This window comes from Dendronephthya gigantea, unplaced genomic scaffold (assembly GCF_004324835.1).
Source record: "Dendronephthya gigantea isolate DGI-Jeju-01 unplaced genomic scaffold, DenGig_1.0 001134F, whole genome shotgun sequence".
Taxonomy (NCBI): domain Eukaryota; kingdom Metazoa; phylum Cnidaria; class Anthozoa; order Malacalcyonacea; family Nephtheidae; genus Dendronephthya; species Dendronephthya gigantea.
The window spans coordinates 1-8146 of NW_021164144.1; the positions used below are offsets into that span (position 1 = coordinate 1).

General features: G+C 35.9%; 21 non-coding genes and 10 pseudogenes across 21 annotated transcripts; all 31 read right to left on the minus strand.

The window, feature by feature from the left end:
• Positions 1-222: 222 nt before the first annotated feature.
• On the minus strand, positions 223-341 carry LOC114545041. Its single transcript, XR_003690797.1, has one exon. It is a non-coding gene; the product is annotated as a 5S ribosomal RNA (ribosomal RNA).
• A 117-nt stretch (positions 342-458) lies between these two features.
• Positions 459-577, minus strand: LOC114545036. Its single transcript, XR_003690792.1, has one exon. It is a non-coding gene; the product is annotated as a 5S ribosomal RNA (ribosomal RNA).
• A 124-nt stretch (positions 578-701) lies between these two features.
• Positions 702-820, minus strand: LOC114545038. The gene has a single exon (XR_003690794.1). It is a non-coding gene; the product is annotated as a 5S ribosomal RNA (ribosomal RNA).
• Positions 821-1184: 364 nt separating this feature from the next.
• On the minus strand, positions 1185-1303 carry LOC114545037. Its single transcript, XR_003690793.1, has one exon. It is a non-coding gene; the product is annotated as a 5S ribosomal RNA (ribosomal RNA).
• Positions 1304-1426: 123 nt separating this feature from the next.
• On the minus strand, positions 1427-1545 carry LOC114545040. The gene has a single exon (XR_003690796.1). It is a non-coding gene; the product is annotated as a 5S ribosomal RNA (ribosomal RNA).
• Positions 1546-1663: 118 nt separating this feature from the next.
• Positions 1664-1782, minus strand: LOC114545056 (annotated as a pseudogene).
• A 118-nt stretch (positions 1783-1900) lies between these two features.
• On the minus strand, positions 1901-2018 carry LOC114545039. The gene has a single exon (XR_003690795.1). It is a non-coding gene; the product is annotated as a 5S ribosomal RNA (ribosomal RNA).
• A 120-nt stretch (positions 2019-2138) lies between these two features.
• On the minus strand, positions 2139-2256 carry LOC114545047 (annotated as a pseudogene).
• Positions 2257-2379: 123 nt separating this feature from the next.
• On the minus strand, positions 2380-2495 carry LOC114545053 (annotated as a pseudogene).
• Positions 2496-2610: 115 nt separating this feature from the next.
• On the minus strand, positions 2611-2728 carry LOC114545044. Its single transcript, XR_003690800.1, has one exon. It is a non-coding gene; the product is annotated as a 5S ribosomal RNA (ribosomal RNA).
• A 117-nt stretch (positions 2729-2845) lies between these two features.
• Positions 2846-2964, minus strand: LOC114545049. Its single transcript, XR_003690801.1, has one exon. It is a non-coding gene; the product is annotated as a 5S ribosomal RNA (ribosomal RNA).
• A 120-nt stretch (positions 2965-3084) lies between these two features.
• On the minus strand, positions 3085-3203 carry LOC114545057. Its single transcript, XR_003690802.1, has one exon. It is a non-coding gene; the product is annotated as a 5S ribosomal RNA (ribosomal RNA).
• A 117-nt stretch (positions 3204-3320) lies between these two features.
• On the minus strand, positions 3321-3438 carry LOC114545051 (annotated as a pseudogene).
• A 109-nt stretch (positions 3439-3547) lies between these two features.
• Positions 3548-3665, minus strand: LOC114545043. The gene has a single exon (XR_003690799.1). It is a non-coding gene; the product is annotated as a 5S ribosomal RNA (ribosomal RNA).
• A 119-nt stretch (positions 3666-3784) lies between these two features.
• Positions 3785-3899, minus strand: LOC114545054 (annotated as a pseudogene).
• Positions 3900-4247: 348 nt separating this feature from the next.
• On the minus strand, positions 4248-4365 carry LOC114545045 (annotated as a pseudogene).
• A 119-nt stretch (positions 4366-4484) lies between these two features.
• Positions 4485-4603, minus strand: LOC114545032. Its single transcript, XR_003690789.1, has one exon. It is a non-coding gene; the product is annotated as a 5S ribosomal RNA (ribosomal RNA).
• Positions 4604-4719: 116 nt separating this feature from the next.
• Positions 4720-4838, minus strand: LOC114545058. Its single transcript, XR_003690803.1, has one exon. It is a non-coding gene; the product is annotated as a 5S ribosomal RNA (ribosomal RNA).
• Positions 4839-4944: 106 nt separating this feature from the next.
• Positions 4945-5063, minus strand: LOC114545026. The gene has a single exon (XR_003690783.1). It is a non-coding gene; the product is annotated as a 5S ribosomal RNA (ribosomal RNA).
• A 126-nt stretch (positions 5064-5189) lies between these two features.
• Positions 5190-5308, minus strand: LOC114545027. Its single transcript, XR_003690784.1, has one exon. It is a non-coding gene; the product is annotated as a 5S ribosomal RNA (ribosomal RNA).
• A 123-nt stretch (positions 5309-5431) lies between these two features.
• LOC114545055 lies at positions 5432-5549 on the minus strand (annotated as a pseudogene).
• A 130-nt stretch (positions 5550-5679) lies between these two features.
• Positions 5680-5798, minus strand: LOC114545042. The gene has a single exon (XR_003690798.1). It is a non-coding gene; the product is annotated as a 5S ribosomal RNA (ribosomal RNA).
• A 123-nt stretch (positions 5799-5921) lies between these two features.
• On the minus strand, positions 5922-6040 carry LOC114545048 (annotated as a pseudogene).
• A 124-nt stretch (positions 6041-6164) lies between these two features.
• On the minus strand, positions 6165-6283 carry LOC114545035. Its single transcript, XR_003690791.1, has one exon. It is a non-coding gene; the product is annotated as a 5S ribosomal RNA (ribosomal RNA).
• Positions 6284-6406: 123 nt separating this feature from the next.
• LOC114545033 lies at positions 6407-6525 on the minus strand. The gene has a single exon (XR_003690790.1). It is a non-coding gene; the product is annotated as a 5S ribosomal RNA (ribosomal RNA).
• A 118-nt stretch (positions 6526-6643) lies between these two features.
• On the minus strand, positions 6644-6762 carry LOC114545028. The gene has a single exon (XR_003690785.1). It is a non-coding gene; the product is annotated as a 5S ribosomal RNA (ribosomal RNA).
• Positions 6763-6882: 120 nt separating this feature from the next.
• Positions 6883-7001, minus strand: LOC114545029. Its single transcript, XR_003690786.1, has one exon. It is a non-coding gene; the product is annotated as a 5S ribosomal RNA (ribosomal RNA).
• Positions 7002-7122: 121 nt separating this feature from the next.
• On the minus strand, positions 7123-7241 carry LOC114545030. The gene has a single exon (XR_003690787.1). It is a non-coding gene; the product is annotated as a 5S ribosomal RNA (ribosomal RNA).
• A 118-nt stretch (positions 7242-7359) lies between these two features.
• Positions 7360-7478, minus strand: LOC114545031. Its single transcript, XR_003690788.1, has one exon. It is a non-coding gene; the product is annotated as a 5S ribosomal RNA (ribosomal RNA).
• Positions 7479-7595: 117 nt separating this feature from the next.
• On the minus strand, positions 7596-7711 carry LOC114545052 (annotated as a pseudogene).
• Positions 7712-7829: 118 nt separating this feature from the next.
• LOC114545046 lies at positions 7830-7947 on the minus strand (annotated as a pseudogene).
• Positions 7948-8146: the final 199 nt, after the last annotated feature.

An 8146-nucleotide genomic window follows, 5' to 3' on the forward strand; every position in this document is an offset into this window, starting at 1 on the left:
CTAACAGGTCTCCCACTCAGGTACTAACTTCGCCCGACTTGTTTTAACTTTGGTGATCACACGAGAACCAGCGCTTTCCAAGTGGTATGGACGTAGACATAGCCTTTGAGAAAACAAGAGCTTTTGATCTATGAATATTTTTGGATAAAATTAAGAAAAATATTCCTTTTGGGAAAATTGATGAATAACATTGAAATAATTTTCTATTAATAAATCAAAAGGAGCCTACGACACGAAGTATTCCTAAGATGTCACCCACCCAAGTACTAACTTCGCCCGACTTGTTTTAACTTTGGTGATCAGACGAGAACCAGTGCTTTCCAAGTGGTATGGACGTAGACATCGCCATCGAGAAAACAAGGGCTTTTACCAGGAATATTTTTGGATAAAATTAAAAAAAATTTTTTGGGAAAATTGATGAGTGCATTGGAATAATTTTCTATTAATTAATCAAAAGGAGCCTACGACACAAAGTATTCCTAAGAGGTCACCCACCCAAGTACTAACTTCGCCCGACTTGTTTTAACTTTGGTGATCAGACGAGAACCAGTGCTTTCCAAGTGGTATGGACGTAGACATAGCCTTTGAGAAAACAAGAGCTTTTGATCTATGAATATTTTTGGATAAAATTAAAAAAAATATTCCTTTTGGGAAAATTGATGAAGTACATTGAAATAATTTTCTAATAATAAATCAAAAGGAGCCTACGACACGAAGTATTCCTAAGAGGTCACCCACCCAAGTACTAACTTCGCCCGACTTGTTTTAACTTTGGTGATCAGACGAGAACCAGTGCTTTCCAAGTGGTATGGACGTAGACATCGCCTTTGAGAAAACAAGGGCTTTTGATCCATGAATATTTTTGAATAAAATTAAAAAAAATATTTCTTTTGGGAAAATTGATGAGTACATTGAAATAATTTTCTACTAATAAATCAAAAGGAGCACACGACGCGAAGTATTCCTAAGAGGTCACCCACCCAAGTACTAACTTTTTTCTCCCGACTTGTTTCAACTTTGGTGATCAGACGAGAACCCGTGCTTTCCAAGTGGTATGGACGTAGACATCGCCTTTGAGAAAACAAGAGCTTTTGATCGATGAATATTTTTGGATAAAATTAAAAAAATATTCTTTTGGGAAAATTGATGAGTACATTGAATAATTTCTATAATAAATCAAAAGGAGCCTACGACATGAAGTATTCCTAAGAGGTCACCCACCCAAGTACTAACTTCGCCCGACTTGTTTTAACTTTGGTGATCAGACGAGAACCAGTGCTTTCCAAGTGGTATGGACGTAGACATAGCTTTTGAGAAAACAAGAGCTTTTGATCTTTGAATATTTTTGGATAGAATTAAAAAAAACATTCCTTTTGGGAAAATTGATGAGTACATTGAAATGATTTTCTACTAATAAATCAAAAGGAGCCTACGACACGAAGTATTCCTAAGAGGTCACCCAGTAGAGTACTAACTTCGCCCGACTTGTTTTAACTTTGGTGATCAGACGAGAACCAGCGCTTTCCAAGTGGTATGGACGTAGACATAGCCTTTGAGAAAACAAGAGCTTTTGATCTATGAATATTTTTGGATAAAATTAAAAAAATATTCCTTTTGGGAAAATTGATGAAATTGAAATAATTTTCTACTAATAATCAAAAGGAGCCTACGACACGAAATATTCCTAAGAGGCCACCCACCCAAGAACTAACTTCTCCCGACTTGTTTTAACTTTGGTGATCATACGAGAACCCGTGCTTTCCAAGTCGTATGGACGTAGACATCGCCTTAGAGAAAACAAGGGCTTTTGACCAGAAATTTTTGGATAAAATTAAAAAAAATATTTTTTGGGAAAATTGATGAGTACATTGAAATAATTTTCTATGAATAAATCAAAAGGAGCCGACGACACGAAGTATTCCCAGGAGGTCACCCATCCAAGTACTAACTTCGCCCGACTTGTTTAACTTTGGTGATCCGACGAGAACCAGTGCTTTCCAAGTGGTATGGACGTAGACATCGCCTTTGAGAAAACAAGAGCTTTTGATCGATGAATATTTTTGGATAAAATTAAAAAAATATTTCTTTTGGGAAAATTGATGAGTACATTGGAATAATTTTCTAAATAAATCAAAAGGAGCCTACGACACGAAGCATTCCTAAGAGGTCACCCACCCAGTATTAACTTCGCCCGACTTGTTTTAACTTTGGTGATCAGACGAGAACCAGTGCTTTCCAAGTGGTATGGACGTAGACATTGCCTTCGAGAAAACAAGGGCTTTTGATCCATGAATATTTTTGAATAAAATTAAAAAAAATATTTCTCTTGGGAAAATTGATGAGTACATTGAAATAATTTTCTACTAATAAATCAAAAGGAGCCTACGACACGAAGTATTCCTAAGAGGACACCCACCCAAGTACTAACTTCCCGACTTGTTTAACTTTGGTGATCAGACGAGAACCAGTGCTTTCCAAGTGGTATGGACGTAGACATCGCCTTTGAGAAAACAAGAGCTTTGATCGATGAATATTTTGGATAAAATTAAAAAAAATATTCTTTGGGAAAATTGATGAGTACATTGAAATTTTCTATTAATAATCAAAAGGAGCCTACGACACGAAGTATTCCTAAGAGGTCACCCACCCAAGTACTAACTTCGCCCGACTTGTTTAACTTTGGTGATCAGACGAGAACCCGTGCTTTCCAAGTGGTATGGACGTAGACATCGCCTTTGAGAAAACAAGAGCTTTTGATCGATGAATATTTTGGATAAAATTAAAAAAAATATTCTTTTGGGAAAATGATGAAGTACATTGAAAATTTCTAATAAAAATCAAAAGGAGCCTACGACACGAAGTATTCCTAAGAGGTCACCCACCCAAGTACTAACTTCGCCCGACTTGTTTTAACTTTGGTGATCAGACGAGAACCAGTGCTTTCCAAGTGGTATGGACGTAGACACAGCCTTTGAGAAAACAAGAGCTTTTGATCTATGAATATTTTTGGATAAATTAAAAAAAAATTCCTTTTGGGAAAATTGATGAGTACATTGAAATATTTTCTACTAATAAATCAAAAGGAGCCTACGACACGAAGTATTCCTAAGAGGTCACCCACCCAAGTACTAACTTCGCCCGACTTGTTTTAACTTTGGTGATCAGACGAGAACCAGTGCTTTCCAAGTGGTATGGACGTAGACATTGCCTTCGAGAAAACAAGAGATTTTGATCCATGAATATTTTGATAAAATTAAAAAAAATATTCCTTTTGGGAAATATGAATAACATTGAAATAATTTTATTAATAAATCAAAAGGAGCCTACGACACGAAGTATTCCTAAGATGGTCACCCACAAGTACTAACTTCGCCCGACTTGTTTTAACTTTGGTGATCAGACGAGAACCAGTGCTTTCCAAGTGGTATGGACGTAGACATCGCCTCGAGAAAACAAGGGCTTTTACCAGAATATTTTGGATAAAATTAAAAAAAATATTTTTTGGGAAAGATGAGTGCATGAATAATTTCTATTAATAATCAAAAGGAGCCTACGACACAAGTATTCCTAAGAGGTCACCCACCCAAGTACTAACTTCGCCCGACTTGTTTTAACTTTGGTGATCAGACGAGAACCAGTGCTTTCCAAGTGGTATGGACGTAGACATAGCCTTTGAGAAAACAAGAGCTTTTATCTATGAATATTTTGGATAAAATTAAAAAAAATATTCCTTTTGGAGAAATTGATGAGTACATTGAAATAATTTTCTAAATAAATCAAAAGGAGCCTACGACACGAAGTATTCCTAACAGGTCACCCACCCAAGTACTAACTTCGCCTTGTTTTAACTTTGGTGATCAGACGAGAACCAGTGCTTTCCAAGTGGTATGGACGTAGACATCGCCTTTGAGAAAACAAGAGCTTTTGATCGATGAATATTTTTGGATAAAATTAAAAAAAATATTCCTTTGGGAAAATTGATGAAGTACATTGAAATATTTTCTAATAATAAATCAAAAGGAGCCTACGACACGAAGTATTCCTAAAGGTCACCCACCCAAGTACTAACTTCGACTTGTTTTAACTTTGGTGATCAGACGAGAACCAGTGCTCCAAGTGGTATGGACGTAGACATCGCCTTTGAGAAACAAGAGCTTTTGATCTATGAATATTTTTGATAAAATTAAAAAAAATATTCCTTTTGGGAAAATGATGAATAATGAAATAATTTCTATTAATAAATCAAAAGCCTACGACACGAAGTATTCCTAAGAGTCACCCACCCAAGTACTAACTTCGCCCGACTTGTTTTAACTTTGGTGATCAGACGAGAACCAGTGCTTTCCAAGTGGTATGGACGTAGACATAGCCTTTGAGAAAACAAGAGCTTTTGATCATGAATATTTTGGATAAAATTAAAAAAAATACCTTTTGGGAAAATTGATGAGTACATTGAAATAATTTTCTACTAATAAATCAAAAGGAGCCTACGACACGAAGTATTCCTAAAAGGTCACCCACCCAAGTACTAACTTCGCCCAACTTGTTTTAACTTTGGTGATCAGACGAGAACCAGTGCTTTCCAAGTGGTATGGACGTAGACATCGCCTTTGAGAAAACAAGGCTTTTGATCATGATATTTTTGATAAAATTAAAAAAATATTCCTTTTGGGAAAATTGATGAATACATTGAAATAATTTCTATAATAAATCAAAAGGAGCCTACGACACGAAGTATTCCTAAGAGGTCACCCACCCAAGTACTAACTTCGCCCGACTTGTTTTAACTTTGGTGATCAGACGAGAACCAGTGCTTTCCAAGTGGTATGGACGTAGACATCGCCTCAGAAAACAAGGCTTTTCCAGAATATTTTTGGATAAAATTAAAAAAAATATTTTTTGGGAAAATTGATGAGTGCATGAATAATTTTCTATTAATCAAAAGGCCTACGACACGAAGTATTCCTAAGAGGTCACCCACCCAAGTACTAACTTCGCCCGACTTGTTTTAACTTTGGTGATCAGACGAGAACCAGTGCTTTCCAAGTGGTATGGACGTAGACATAGCCTTTGAGAAAACAAGAGCTTTGTATCTATGAATATTTTTGGATAAAATTAAAAAAAATATTCCTTTTGGAGGGAGAATTGATGAGTACATTGAAATAATTTTCTACTAATAAATCAAAAGGAGCCTACGACACGAAGTATTCCTAAGAGGTCACCCACCCAAGTACTAACTTCGCCCGACTTGTTTTAACTTTGGTGATCAGACGAGAACCAGTGCTTTCCAAGTGGTATGGACGTAGACATCGCCTTTGAGAAAACAAGAGCTTTTGATCGATGAATATTTTTGGATAAAATTAAAAAAATATTCCTTTTGGGAAAATTGATGAAGTACATTGAAATATTTTTCTAATAATAAATCAAAAGGAGCCCACGACACGAAGTATTCCTAAAAGGTCACCTACCCAAGTACTAACTTCGTCCGACTTGTTTCAACTTTGGTGATCAGACGAGAACCAGTACTTCCAAGTGGTATGGACGCAGACATTGCCTTTCAGAAAACAAGAGCTTTTGATCTATGAATATTTTTGAATAAAATTAAAAAAAATATTCCTTTTGGGAAAAATGATGAAATACATTGAAATAATTTTCTATTAATATTAGTAAATTAAAAGGACCCTACGACACGAAGTATTCCTAAGAGATCACCCACCCAAGTACTAACTTCGCCCGACTTGTTTTAACTTTGGTGATCAGACGAGAACCAGTGCTTTCCAAGTGGTATGGACGTAGACATAGCCTTTGAGAAAACAAGAGCTTTTGATCCATGAATATTTTTGGATAAAATTAAAAAAATATTCCTTTTGGAGAGAATTGATGAGTACATTGAAATAATTTTCTACTAATAAATCAAAAGGAGCCTACGACACGAAGTATTCCTAAGAGGTCACCCACCCAAGTACTAACTTCGCCCGACTTGTTTTAACTTTGGTGATCAGACGAGAACCAGCGCTTTCTAAGTCGTATGGACGTAGACATCGCCTTTGAGAAAACAAGAGATTTTGATTGATGAATATTTTTGGATAAAATTAAAAAAAATATTCCTTTTGGGAAAATTGATGAAGTACATTGAAATAATTTTCTAAAAATAAATCAAAAGGAGCCTACGACACGAAGTATTCCTGAGAGGTCACCCACCCAAGTACTAACTTCGCCCGACTTGTTTTAACTTTGGTGATCAGACGAGAACCAGTGCTTTCCAAGTGGTATGGACGTAGACATCGCCTTCGAGAAAACAAGGGCTTTTGATCAATGAATATTTTTGGATAAAATTAAAAAAAATATTTCTTTTGGGAAAATTGATGAGTACATTGAAATAATTTTCTACTAATAAATCAAAAGGAGCCTACGACACGAAGTATTCCTAAGAGGTCACCCACCCAAGTACTAACTTCGCCCGACTTGTTTTAACTTTGGTGATCAGACGAGAACCAGTGTTTTCCAAGTGGTATGGACGTAGACATCGCCTTTGAGAAAACAAGAGCTTTTGATCTATGAATATTTTTGAATAAAATTAAAAAAATATTCTTTTGGGAAAATTGATGAGTACATTGAAATAATTTTCTAATAAATCAAAAGGAGCCTACGACACGAAGTATTCCTAAGAGGTCACCCACCCAAGTACTAACTTCGCCCGACTTGTTTTAACTTTGGTGATCAGACGAGAACCAGTGCTTTCCAAGTGGTATGGACGTAGACATCGCCTTTGAGAAAACAAGAGCTTTTGATCATGAATATTTTTGGATAAAATTAAAAAAATATTCCTTTTGGGAAAATTGATGAGTACATTGAAATAATTTTCTATAATAAATCAAAAGGAGCCTACGACACGAAGTATTCCTAAGAGGTCACCCACCCAAGTACTAACTTCGCCCGACTTGTTTTAACTTTGGTGATCAGACGAGAACCAGTGCTTTCCAAGTGGTATGGACGTAGACATCGCCTTTGAGAAAACAAGAGCTTTTGATCTATGAATATTTTTGGATAAAATTAAAAAAAATATTCCTTTTGGGAAATTGATGAGTACATTGAAATAATTTTCTATAATAAATCAAAAGGAGCCTACGACACGAAGTATTCCTAAGAGGTCACCCACCCAAGTACTAACTTCGCCCGACTTGTTTTAACTTTGGTGATCAGACGAGAACCAGTGCTTTCCAAGTGGTATGGACGTAGACATCGCCTTTGAGAAAACAAGGCTTTTGATCATGAATATTTTTGGATAAAATTAAAAAAAATATTCTTTTGGGAAAATTGATGAGTACATTGAAATAATTTTCTATAATAATCAAAAGGAGCCTACGACACGAAGTATTCCTAAGAGGTCACCCACCCAAGTACTAACTTCGCCCGACTTGTTTTAACTTTGGTGATCAGACGAGAACCAGTGCTTTCCAAGTGGTATGGACGTAGACATCGCCTTTGAGAAAACAAGAGCTTTTGATCATGAATATTTTTGGATAAAATTAAAAAAATATTTTTTGGGAAATTGATGAGTACATTGAAATAATTTTCTATAATAAATCAAAAGGAGCCTACGACACGAAGTATTCCTAAGAGGTCACCCACCCAAGTACTAACTTCGCCCGACTTGTTTTAACTTTGGTGATCAGACGAGAACTGCTTTCCAAGTGGTATGGACGTAGACATCGCTTTGAGAAAACAAGAGCTTTTTCTATGAATATTTTTGGATAAAATTAAAAAAAATATTCCTTTTGGGAAATTGATGAGTACATTGAAATAATTTTCTATAATAAATCAAAAGGAGCCTACGACACGAAGTATTCCTAAGAGGTCACCCACCCAAGTACTAACTTCGCCGACTTGTTTTAACTTTGGTGATCAGACGAGAACCAGTGCTTTCCAAGTGGTATGGACGTAGACATCGCCTTTGAGAAAACAAGAGCTTTTGATCGATGATATTTTGGATAAAATAAAAAAAATATTCTTTGGAAAATTGATGAGTACATTGAAATATTTTCTATTAATAAATCAAAAGGAGCCTACGACACGAAGTATTCCTAAGAGGTCACCCACCCAAGTACTAACTTCGCCCGACTTGTTTAACTTTGGTGATCAACGA